The sequence below is a fragment of the Orcinus orca genome, chromosome 10 (assembly GCF_937001465.1).
Source record: "Orcinus orca chromosome 10, mOrcOrc1.1, whole genome shotgun sequence".
In the NCBI taxonomy this organism is placed as follows: domain Eukaryota; kingdom Metazoa; phylum Chordata; class Mammalia; order Artiodactyla; family Delphinidae; genus Orcinus; species Orcinus orca.
Window position 1 is genome coordinate 77376136 of NC_064568.1, and position 11962 is coordinate 77388097.

Here is an 11962-nt window from a genome sequence, read left to right on the forward strand (position 1 = left end):
AATAGAAGCCAACAAGAACTTACTGTATAGCACAGGGAACTCTACTCAGTGTTCTGTGATAACCTATATGGGAAAACATCTGAAAAGGAATAGATAGATAGATAGATGTATAGCTGAATCACTTTGCTGTACACCTGAAACTAACACAACATTGTAAATCAACTGTACTCCAATAAAAAAATAAAAATTTTAAAAAGAACCCAGGGCTTCCCTGGTGGCGCAGTGGTTGAGAGTCCGCCTGCCGGTGCAGGTGACACGGGTTCGTGCCCTGGTCCGGGAGAATCCCACATGCCGCGGAGCGGCTGGGCCTGTGGGCCATGGCCGCTGAGCCTGTGCGTCCGGAGCCTGTGCTCCGCAATGGGAGAGGCCACAACAGTGAGAGGCCCGCGTACCGCAAAAAAAAAAACTTTGCAATGGGTCAAAAAGAACCCTGAATATTCTTTCAATGAACTATTATACATTATCTAGTGGATCTTTCAGAGTTAACTGATGCCATAGGATAGGTGCCTTTCATTGTCTTTGAGCCATTTTACAACTTTATAAATTACAGAAAACTGATAGTAATGCAAACGAATCTTGTCAATAAAGATGCAAATGAATTGTGCCCAGCAGAAATTCAATTGATTTCTCCCAAGTGGAAGAGACTGGTTTTGCATTTATTGGGAAATCCTCTTCAGTGTTACCGATTGCCTGTTTAAACATCTGTTCTATGGATTCTCCTTTGAACTGGTTGTAACATCTTACTGGTTTCCTCATTAATTGATGGCTTAAATAAAATCTTTGACATGTGTTCACTTTATAGTTGTAGGAGAGTCATAATTTTACCATTTTGAATTTTTTTCTTTTAACATTGGAAAGGTATAAAAGTTATTGATAACTAATGTCGTACTTAAAAGAATGAAAAAAATTTAGAGCAAGACTTATCTAATACATGTAAGTAGATAAATTTACTGATGATAATTCCTCCCAAAGAATTGTAAAACCCATCTGAGTCTATTTCCTTGCAGTCATTTCCTTCAGAAAAATCTATCAGTTCAATTTTTTTCCTAAAGAAATCTCACCTGAGCCATCCTTCCTCCTCTCCCACTGAGGATGATTTGCTCCACTGCAGTCCTGGGACTTTCCCTTCCCTCTCTGAATTTCTGGTCCCATGTTTTCCTCTTTCTTTTTTTAACCCCTTGTTTTTGAGAGGCACATGCTACAGTATCATTTGAGAAAGAGTTTACGAGGAATACATTTTTGAGACATTGCTAGTCTTAAAATATAGTCGTAGTCTACTCTTACTCCTGTTTTGTTTTTTTAATTTAGTTATTTATTTTTGGCTACTTTGGGTCTTCGTTGCTGTGCGCAGGCTTTCTCTAGTTGCAGCGAGCAGGGGCTACTCTTCGTTGCAGTGCTTGGGCTTCTCGTTGCAGTGGTTTCTCTTGTTGCGGAGCACGGGCTCTAGGTGCTCGGGCTTCAGTAGTTGCAGCACGTGGGCTCAGTAGTTGTGGCTTGTGGGCTCTAGAGCACAGGCTCAGTCGTTGTGGCGCACGGGCTTAGTTGCTCCGTGGCATGTGGGATCTTCCTGGACCAGGGCTCGAACCTGTGTCCCCTGCACTGGCAGGCGGATTATTAACCACTGTGCCACCAGGGAAGTCCCTTACTCCTGTTTTGCTTGGCTGGGTATAGAATTCAGCTCCCCCTCTACACACAAAAAAATAATAGTAATAATCGTTTCTTTCGAATTGTGAATATGTTTTTTCATTGTTTTTTTTGCTTCCCGTATGTATATTGAGAAGACAAATACCATTCTTATTCTTCCAGCAATGATCTAATTTTCCTCTTAGAAACATTTATGTTTTTTTCTCTTTATTCCCAATTTATGGGTATTTCATGATGAGACACATTTATATGAATCACTTTTTTCTTTCATTGTACTGTGTCCTTGGTGTATTCTTTCTATCAGAAAACTCAAATTCTTCTCTTGTGAAATGTATACTTGTATTATTTTAATACTCTTCTTCCTCCTCTCAGTTTTTTGGGTTTTTTTTAAATTTCTATTTCTGGAATTCTTATTATTTACTAGGTTGATTCTCCAAGTTTCTTAATTTTTCTCTTTACTTTTCAGGGTTTTTTTGTGTGGGTTTTTGTTTTTTTTTTTAGTTTTTACTCTATATCTAAGAAAATTTCTTTAACTTTATTTTCCAACCTTCCTTTATTTTCCTTCTCTCATATTTCAAACTTCCAAGAATTCTTCTTGTCTTGAACTGCTCCTTTCACTAAGATGTTAGTCTTATTCTATGGATACAGTAACTTCTCTTGATCCTCTGAAGATTTTAATTATAGATTTAAAATTTTTTCTTCTATTCCCTGAATTATTGCTCTTTCCTAAAACAATTTCCTCAACTCAGGGAATCAGCTGAGTTCCACCTGGTTTCCTCTCCCTGAACCACAGGCTGGAAACTGTCTAAAGGCAGGAAACTGGAGAAATCAGAAGACTCACATCGTTTGCTTTCCCTGTTTCAGGAATCAGTGTGCTTCACTGCCTGATGACCATTGTTTCAAAAACTGTTGTTTTATATATTTCATCAGGTTTTGGGTTGTTTCCATTAAGAAGGTAAATTTAATCCCTCTTACTCTATTTTAAGAAGAAACAAAAGTTCTGTGTATGTGTACTTATTACTTGTGTGAAAACAGTTACATTTTTGAGATCTCATTGTTCTCATAGTTTATCCAATTTATTTTCTTAGTCTTCTTGATATAGTGTTTCTGTCACTTACTCCTACATTTATCTAACTGTAGTAGACTGTGCATAGCAAACAATGTCTCAAAATAGTCCTGAGAGTGGGGAGCCTTGTTTTAAAGTTTCTAGTGTCTTTTAAAGTCACATAATGTCTGACTTAGGGCTTGAAATACATTTTTTATTGTTGTTTGGTGAAGAAAGTGTTCTTCTATTATCGTTTTCCTATGTGTTTGCATGTCTGTCTGTGTTTCTAAATCAGAACTAATTATTGAACTTCATTAAATGTCTTCTGGCCATTGATTGAGGTGAACATTTTTTTCTTTGATCTGTATTAGTAGAATGCATTATCATAATATATGTCAAGTACTTAGCTTGCGAAATGAATTTCATTTGCTGTATTTTAATGTTTTGTTGAGTTATGTATTTTTAATATTTCATTTAAGATTTGTCAGCCCTATTCTTAAGTGAGATTGGATGTTAGATTTCTTCTTTAGTGCTATCTTTGTAGGTTTTGGTACAATGTTACTTTGGCTTTCTAAAAATAATTTGAAAGCTTTGTATATTTCTCAATGCTCTGGAACAGGTTAAATAGCACTGGAATTACCTGTTACTTAAAGATTTGAAACAATTCACCCATGAAGGAAGCTACGCTATATTTTCAGCAGTGGCCAGCAGGTGTAGGAGTCAGGGAGGTGGGTAGTAGATCTTTAATAATTTTTCCATTTCTATTGTGGTGGTCATTCTGTTTCATGTCTTTTTATCTTCTGAGGTTAATTTTGTTCCGTAGAAAATTATCCTCTCATCCAAGTCTCCAAATACATTTGCATATTGTCTTGCAAGGTGCTGTTTAATAGTGCTTTAAACATCCTCAGAATGTGTGGTTATTTCTAATTTCTCATTCATAATTATATCGATGATTGGTGTTGGTTTTTACTTTTGTCTTCTTCTTTAAGCTGGGTCAGGGTTAGCATATGGTTAAGATATAATGGGCTCCCAGGTAAAAATGCCTGGATTCAAATCATATCTCAATTACCATTTGTCCTTGGTGTCTGCAACTATAAGCAGGTGTATCCATTAGGACAAACTAGGTTATACCAAGGAAATAAACAACGTCAACATCTCCCTGACTTGCCCTCCACCATGCTGCATGTTCACTGCAGGTCAGCCTCATCCCTTCTTTATGTCACATTCTCTCTAGGACCTCAGCTAACAGAGCACTCTCTTTTTGGAATCTTGCCTCTTATCAGAGAGGGAAAATAAAAGAACTCAGAGGCTCAGATGCTGGTTCTTAAATTTTCTGTTCAGAAATGATATCCATCACTTCTGCTGGCATTTTACCAGCCACAGCAAGACATGGCCAAGGCTGCATCAATGAAGCAGATAAATTTAATCCTTTCTATGGAAGGACAGCAAATATCTTGAGGGATTCTACAGTCTACTGGAGTAGATGACATTAATAAGTTTGTCAGGATCAATCCACACAGCTTCCTATGCATGTGCTCAAGCATAGTAAAGACTTACTGAATTATTCCATTCAACAAATATCACAGAACACCTGTTACGTGCTATGCATTATTCCAGGGATAGAATGTAAGTACAGGGGTTCTTAGTTACAGATTTATTCTAGCCAGTTTAATCTGAAGAATTGAACAGTTCCTGTGTATTAGCTATCTCCCGGAATCTGTGGGAGGCCCAGAGAATCTGTATGGAGGCTACCGATGCAGGAACAGTTCCCAGTTCAACCACAGGCCTACTCCAGGCAGCGCTCACTGCCCCAGAACGGGCATGAACATGACAGACCGTGCCCACATTGCTGGATGTCAGATGCCAGAACTTTCACCACTCCTGTCTTCTAAAAGCTTGATGTCTTCACCACCATCCTGGCTAAAAGATGCATTCCTCATGGAACCTGCTTCTTCATATCATCGCTCCTCAATCAGCCTCACACAGGTTAGTGTCACTGGTAGAGCGTGGGCCACTTGCCTGAACTGAAGTTGCAAGGAAAGATACATGAGTTCTGCATTCTGTCTTCAAGATATAGGACTCATAATGAAGAGAACTGGCCACATTTTTACAGGTGGGTCAGGGTTAGCATATAGTTAAGATATAATGGGCTCCCAGGTAAAAATGCCCGGATTCAAATCATATCTCAATTACCATTTGTAATTACCAGATGACCACACGCATGATAAACATCTACCACCTAGTATGAGGATAAAGGTATATGGACAAAGGCTCTCACCCTTTATAGTTCAACAGAGATACTGATATTAATTAGAATTTAATCAAATATAAACATGTAAGGAATTGTACACAGTTCTATGAGAGCTTAGCATGTTCAGGCCTAGATAGATGGTCAAAGTTTCCCTGAGGAAATGGTAATTGAGTTGAGAGCTGAAGAAAATGCAGGATAGGGGTTTATCAGACTGAAGGTGCAGAAAAAGCATAAAAGGCAGAGGGAAGGATTTGGGCAAAGGCTTCTCTTAGGAAGGAGCTGGGAACCTCATGAGGGACTGAGAAGTCCTCAAGTCAGGCAGGTGGAAATACACTGGAGAGGTGGGCAGGGCTGCCCCTCGGAGTCTCCCTCAGGGCTCTGAGACTCTCTCCTTGCCTGGGGAGGGGGCGGCATCCCCACCCCTTGTGAGTCAGGTAGTGAACAAGGAAACAGGGACGTGTATAATTGTAAACTTTCCCCAGGGGCTCTCGTGCACCCTCAGGATTTGGAAGGTCAGTCTGGCCTAGCACTCCCCCTTCAAGTGACTTTTCCAAAGGTATCAGTAAGGGCAGTGAAAGAAAAGGAGTGATTGTTCTTTAAATACCTACCATTTGCCAAGCACTGTGCTTATGGGCTTTACAGAGATGACCTCATCAGTGGGTGTGTTTACAGCAAGGAGGGAATTAATTCCCAGCAAGGTTAAGTAACTTGCTCAAGGCCATGCATGTAATGAGGAATAGCAACAGGCTTTGTGCTCATAGCTCTCTGGTTCCAAACTCCAAAACCTTTCCATAATACTGTGTAACCAACAGCAGGTTGGGGGAATGAGGCTCCAGGCCAGTGGTTCCCCAAGTGTGGTCCTCAAACCAGCCACATCAGCGGGTTTAACAGAAACTTGTTGTGACAACCTAAATGGGAAAAGAATTTGAAAAAAGATATAGGTATATGTGTAACTGAATCCCTTTGCTGTACACCTGAAACAAACACAACATTGGGAATCAACTATACTCTAATATAAAATAAAAATTAAAAAAAACCCAGGAACTTGTTAGAAATGCAGATTCTATTACATGTAGGATGGATAATCAACAAGGTCCTGCTGTATAGTACAAGGAACTGTATTCAATATCCTGTGATAAACCATAATGGTAAAGAATATGAAAAAGAATGAATCTGGGCTTCCCTGGTGGCGCAGTGGTTGAGAGTCCACCTGCCGATGCAGGGGACGCGGGTTCGTGCCCCGGTCCGGGAGGATCCCGCATGCCGCGGAGCGGCTGGGCCCGTGAGCCATGGCCACTGGGCCTGCGCGTCTGGAGCCTGTGCTCCGCAACGGGAGAGGCCACAGCAGTGAGAGGCCCGCGTACCGGAAAAAAAAAAAAAAAAAAAAAGAATGTATCTATGTATAACTGAATCACTTTGCTGTACAGCAGGAATTAACACAACATGGTGAATCAACTATACTTCAATAAAATTTGAAAAAAAGAAAGAAAGAAATTCAGATTCTCAGACCTCACCCCAGACCTACTGAATCAGACCCTCTGCAGGTGGCCCCAGAGAATGACCTGAGTCTTAGCCAACCGTGCCGGTGAGTCTGAAACACACCGAATTTTGAGAACCAGTGCACAAGGCTAGTCGTTCTCAAGGGTATTTGATGAAGGGCCCCTAAACTTGCATCTACGACTTTCCTTGCCTCTATTCGCCTTCAAACCAGAACAGCCGTCTTAGCAGGGCTTTCTAGGAAGGATCTCGCACTGCTGCCATGATTCTGCTGTCAGCAGCAGCCCAGCGAGTTCACACCAGTCCATATAGAACTGGTGTGTTCACAGATGCTATTGCCCTCCTCTAAAAATAGTCCAACAGAGCCTGCTCCAAGGGCCTGTGAGTAACACCATGTGCTTTCTCCCCTCCCCTGGAGAATAGAGAGCATAGGAGGAAGAGAAAGAGAGACTTCCTGTCCCTTTGTACTTGTAAGAATATAGAAGAATGGGGGGAGTAGCCTTAGTGCTCCAGAAAGACTCTCACTATCTTTCATAAAGGAAATCCAGCAAGAGGGGCCCTAACTGGGCAGAGTTACCCCAGGGAAGCAGGAATCCATCACTTGCTCGTGCATTTTTTAACGATCTTAGCAGCTGAAATCTTGTTTAAAAGACCATGGTAGGGCTTCCCTGGTGGCGCAGTGGTTGAGAGTCTGCCTGCCGATGCAGGGGACACGGGTTTGTGGCCCGGTCTGGGAAGATCCCACATGCCGCGGAGCGGCTAGGCCCGTGAGCCATGGCCGCTGGACCTGTGCGTCCGGAACCTGTGCTCTGCGACGGGAGAGGCCACAACAGTGAGAGGCCCGCGTACCGCAAAACAAAAAAAAGCATGTTGGCAGTGGAGTGGGCAGGGAAATCAAGGAAGTGAGATGCCGTCTGCAGGGCACCTGGAGGGGGCAGGAGAGAGGATTGCCCGTCAGCCCATCTGGGTCTGTCTGACAGAGGGATTTGGGGGTTTGCAGTTTACCCGTGAGATGCTGCCTTTTTCACACCGCTGGAAGAGCTCCCTCCCCTCTGTCCCCCTCCCCAACTTCAGCCATCACCCTCACCTGCCAGGGCCCCAAACAAGTTCAAGGTTTCCCCAGAGCATCCATCTCAGGAAGAGTGACCCAGTTTCCTGTCCCCTGAGAGGGCCTGGCATCTGGGAATTGCTGTGTCAGGTCACACTGCCTCTTTGTCATTTGCTCAAGACTTGTGTCAAATGTCAGCTTGGTGCCAAGACAGAGCCCAGATCCGAGGGTACGGTGGCGACACCAGCCATACAATCTTTACTTTGGGTTCAAGTCCTCAAGCAGAATTATGCTGACCCACGAATTTTCAATCAGGGCCCTGGGCAGTTCAGAGGGTTGGTAGAGGGAAAGAAGGATGTTAAAGAGGAACCGAAAACCATCGATTGCTTCAGTCAACAATGACGAAAAAAAAAGGAAAACTCACGCAGTTATGCCCACAGGAATCGTGCTTGTCCCTCTGCCCACGACAGAGCCCGGCCAGCTTGTGAAATCTCAGTAGCCTCTTTATATGGTAACAAAAGAAACAGTGAGAAGAAAAATCTTTTGTTTTCACTCAGCAGACTCCTCCGGTGGGTGTCAGGTGTGTTTCTTTCTTTTCCTGGAGAATAGGTTTTCTGTTTGTTTATTTGTTTGGTTTGCTTGTTTTTACCAGGTTCTCATTACAGGGGAAGGGCCTGGATTCTCAATGAGTATTTTGCCTTAGCAAGGCTTGTACAGCGATGCACCATTTATGAACTCTACTTCGATGTTCACGTGAAGAATGGAAGTGGGGACTAAGCTGATGCTAAAGAGTGAGCCGAATTATTTAGTGGACTTCATCAGAGGGCTGCTTCTGCTTACCCTTAAAAACGAGTTCACCAGCCTCTCACAGGAGGAGGAAACTAACACTGAGGTTAAAGAATTTCATCAGCATGAGTCCAATTCAACATCCCTCAATCAGTGGGGTCCAGAGATGCTGCTGGGAGAACCATTTTTAGAGGTTCTCCCAGCCCACAGCTCTGACTGGAGCCCCTTCAGCCTCCTCCTGTGCCCTCCTCACTGCCAAATTGAATGCCTTGCTCTCAGATGAATGTGAACTGAAGACATATGTATGCAGTAAACGTTTGTCATTTTCCCTTCAGTCTCCCAGCATCTTCAACACCCTTCTCGTGACTGGGCGATTCCTCCATATAGACACCAGACATTCTCTTCTGGACTGCTTTGCAGCTGGGGCCTGACATATGACTTAGATTTTGACATCAGAGCCGCCTGCTTCAGACTTTGCTTTGAAGCGTGTAGCATAAAGGAGTGGGTACCGTGCAGATTCCATTTTGGTGAGCATGTTGGCAGGCAGATCCAGTTTCCTAGGGCAACAGTGATGGGGGATTCTAGCAATAGCTCCCAGTGTCCCAGCACTAAGAGGGGGGCCAGTCCTCTGCCACCCCCCCGACTAGATCCTCTACCAAATCTTAGCCATCTCTGACTACATAGCCCTTAAGCCCAGTTCGCTCGTCCTGACGGAGATTCTGTAGGTTACCCATTCTCCAATAAATTATTTTTCAGCCTAAACTTGTCCAAATTGGATTCTGTTGCCTGCAACTGAGAATCCTAAGCTATACAACATGTTCCATCTCATTCAATCCCCCATAACAGCCCTGTAGAATACGGTTAACCTCAGTTTACAGAGGGGAAAACAGAGAATCTTAGCAGTCACTAAGCCTAATGAATGGGAAAGCTGAGATGTTTTCTTTCTCCGATTTCATGGACTATCTTCCAGTGAACTTGGAGTAATACTTTATTTGATTTTTCTGCCTCTGGCATTCTACCCCAAACGCAACAGTTATTCTTTCTCATTGCTCTAGGCACTTAGGTCTTATCTCTCTGTGTGAACTTTCAGCTGCTGGGACCCTATCTAATACTTATGTTATATCACAGCTAGCTCTTTTCTCTTTCCCCTCTTCTTACTTATCATTTTTATTCAACTAAAATCTAATTCAAATGAAAATATTATAGATAACATTTCAGTGTGTACCTCTTAAAATCAGCACGCAGCCTATGGAAATCCATGGAAGGAAGGAAGGAGGGGGATATTTTGCCAGGTACCCCGTCTCCATCTTGCCTGCTGGTGGGGTGCAGAAGAGCATCATTTCTCCTTTTGCAGCTGTGGTCTGCTGCCAGCTACGCCCACCCCTTCATGCATACCTGCCGCAGCCTCTCTGAGTCACTCAAATCTTGCCTCCAAAGAAACTCAAAACTTTCCCTCCGAACTCTTCATGAGTTCATCTCCTTTAACCTCCCCTTGCTGTCAGCTCTGGGGCAATCGGACCAAGGCTGTCCTAAGCCTCACAGCGGTGTAGCAAACAAGATCTGCCCAGCCTGGCGTTCCAAGTGGAGTTGCAAGCAGTTGTTAATTCCCTAACATGAAGCCTGTGTTCCAGCTTCAGTGTCACCAGTCACAAGCCACTGGGACCCCCCCCCCCACTGCCCACCTTGCAGCAAATGAGGTCTTTGACCATGTGGCAGCCACATTAGGCTCCATCTCTCCTACCTCCTCCATCTTCTTCTTCTCTCTTACCTCTAGGGAGATTGGGGGATTCACGCTCCTCAAACTTCAACAACCTCACAGCGTCCTTTGGGGCTTAGGATTCTCTCTCTGGAATCTTCCCTACTAGTGAGCACGAGGTGGGCACTACAAATGAGACCAGAGAAAGGAAGTATGGAATGGAGACAGAGAAAGTTGCAGTCTTTGAAATCACTGCCTGTCATGCAGATGTTGTTATGGACTGAAGGTTTGTGCCCCTCAAAACTTACGTCTTAAAGCCCTGACTCCCACTGTGATGGTATGTAGAGGTGGGGCTTTGAGGAGGTAATTAGGTTCAGATGAGGTCAAGACAGTGGGGTCCCCATGATGGAATTAATGACCTTGGAAGAAGAGGAAGAAAGACCAGATTCCCTCTCCCCCTTGCATATGAGGACACAGTGAGAAGCCAGGAAGAGGGTCCTCACCAAGACCCCAATCTCCCAACGCCTTGATCTGGCACCCTCCCAACCTCCAGAACTGTGAGAAATGAGTGTCTGTTTAAGCTGCTCAGTCTATGGTATTTTGTTACAGCAGCTCAAGCAGACAGGCAGATGTTATCCCACTGTGGCCATTGTTGATTCATTCTTCAGAGAAACAATAAAAAGAGGAGTGGAAAATAAGCAACTAATGTTTCCCAAGTTTCCTGTCTGTGTTATGCTCTATTCCAGATGATTTAAGTTTTTTCCTTAATTTTCACACCACCACCACAGTATCATCTCTTTTGTTTCAGTTTTAGAGATAAGAAAATTGAGCCAATAAGAGAACAAGTAATCAAAGTTATAAAGGCAATATCTACCAGAACTACGATTTGAACTCAGAACTTGTTTAAATTTAGTTTTTTATTGAAGTATAGTTGATTGACAATTTGTGTTAATTTCTGCTGTACAGCAAAGTGACTCATTTATAAACATACATACATTCTTTCTTATATTCTTTTCTATTATGGTTTACCCCAGGATATTGAAAATAATTCCCTGTGCTCTGCAGTAGGACTCTGTTGTTTATCTGTCCTATATGTAATAGTTTGCATCTACTAACCCCAACCTCCCACTCCATCCCTCCCCCACCCCCCTCCCCCTTCGTAAGCACAAGTCTGCTCTCTATGTCTGTAAGTATGTTTCTGCTTCATAGATATGTTCATTTGTGCCATATTTTAGATTCCACATATAAGTGATATCATATGGTATTTGTCTTTCTCTTTCTGACTTACTTCACTTAGTATGATAATCTCTAGTTGCATCCATGTTGCTGCAAATGGCATTATTTCATTCTTTTTTATGGCTGAGTAGTATTCCATTGTATATATGTACGACATCTTTTTTATTGAACTCAGAACTTTTGATCCCGAAATTTCTACCGCAGTAAAATGAAACTTTTGAACAAGACCTCCCTTCTTAGAGCACACACAGCATAATAAAATGCAGATAAACAAAGATTTTGTCTTTTAAAGTCCAGACTGTTTTTGCTTTGGGGTATTTTGAGAAATACAGATGCTGGTTACTTCTTCCTTAAACAGGGTTATTTCATGCAATAATAACTCATAAAAATTATTTCCTTAGCTGACAAGTCTAGAGATTCAGGCACAGACATATCTCATTCATCTTAATATATCTCACAGTGACACCAGCAGCAAAATGCAACAGGAAAGTAACATTAAGCCCCAGCTGGCCTTAAAATGTGGAGGAAAATGAAGCTAGCGCAGTCTTCACACTGTCAGGCCTGTCTTCGAGGCAAATTTTTAATGGACTATAAATGAAAAGCCTACAGCCAGAAAACACTGGCAATTCTAGAGTTCTGCCTCCAAAATTCCAAGTGTTATCCCTATTTGCATAAACCAGGGATTTTTAAAACTACCACAACAACCCAATATTATGCACTGAATCAATTTCAAAGGTCTGCGAAGCAAAGAGAGAAGGA

General features: G+C 42.7%; 1 long non-coding RNA gene across 1 annotated transcript; it reads right to left on the reverse strand.

Moving 5' to 3' along the window:
- Nucleotides 1–251: 251 nt before the first annotated feature.
- Nucleotides 252–11071, reverse strand: LOC117200591 (uncharacterized). Its single transcript, XR_007479883.1, has 3 exons — nt 7910–11071; nt 5549–5848; nt 252–4713 (listed from the first exon to the last, which is right to left on the reverse strand). It is a non-coding gene; the product is annotated as an uncharacterized LOC117200591 (long non-coding RNA).
- Between the last annotated feature and the right edge of the window lie 891 nt (nt 11072–11962).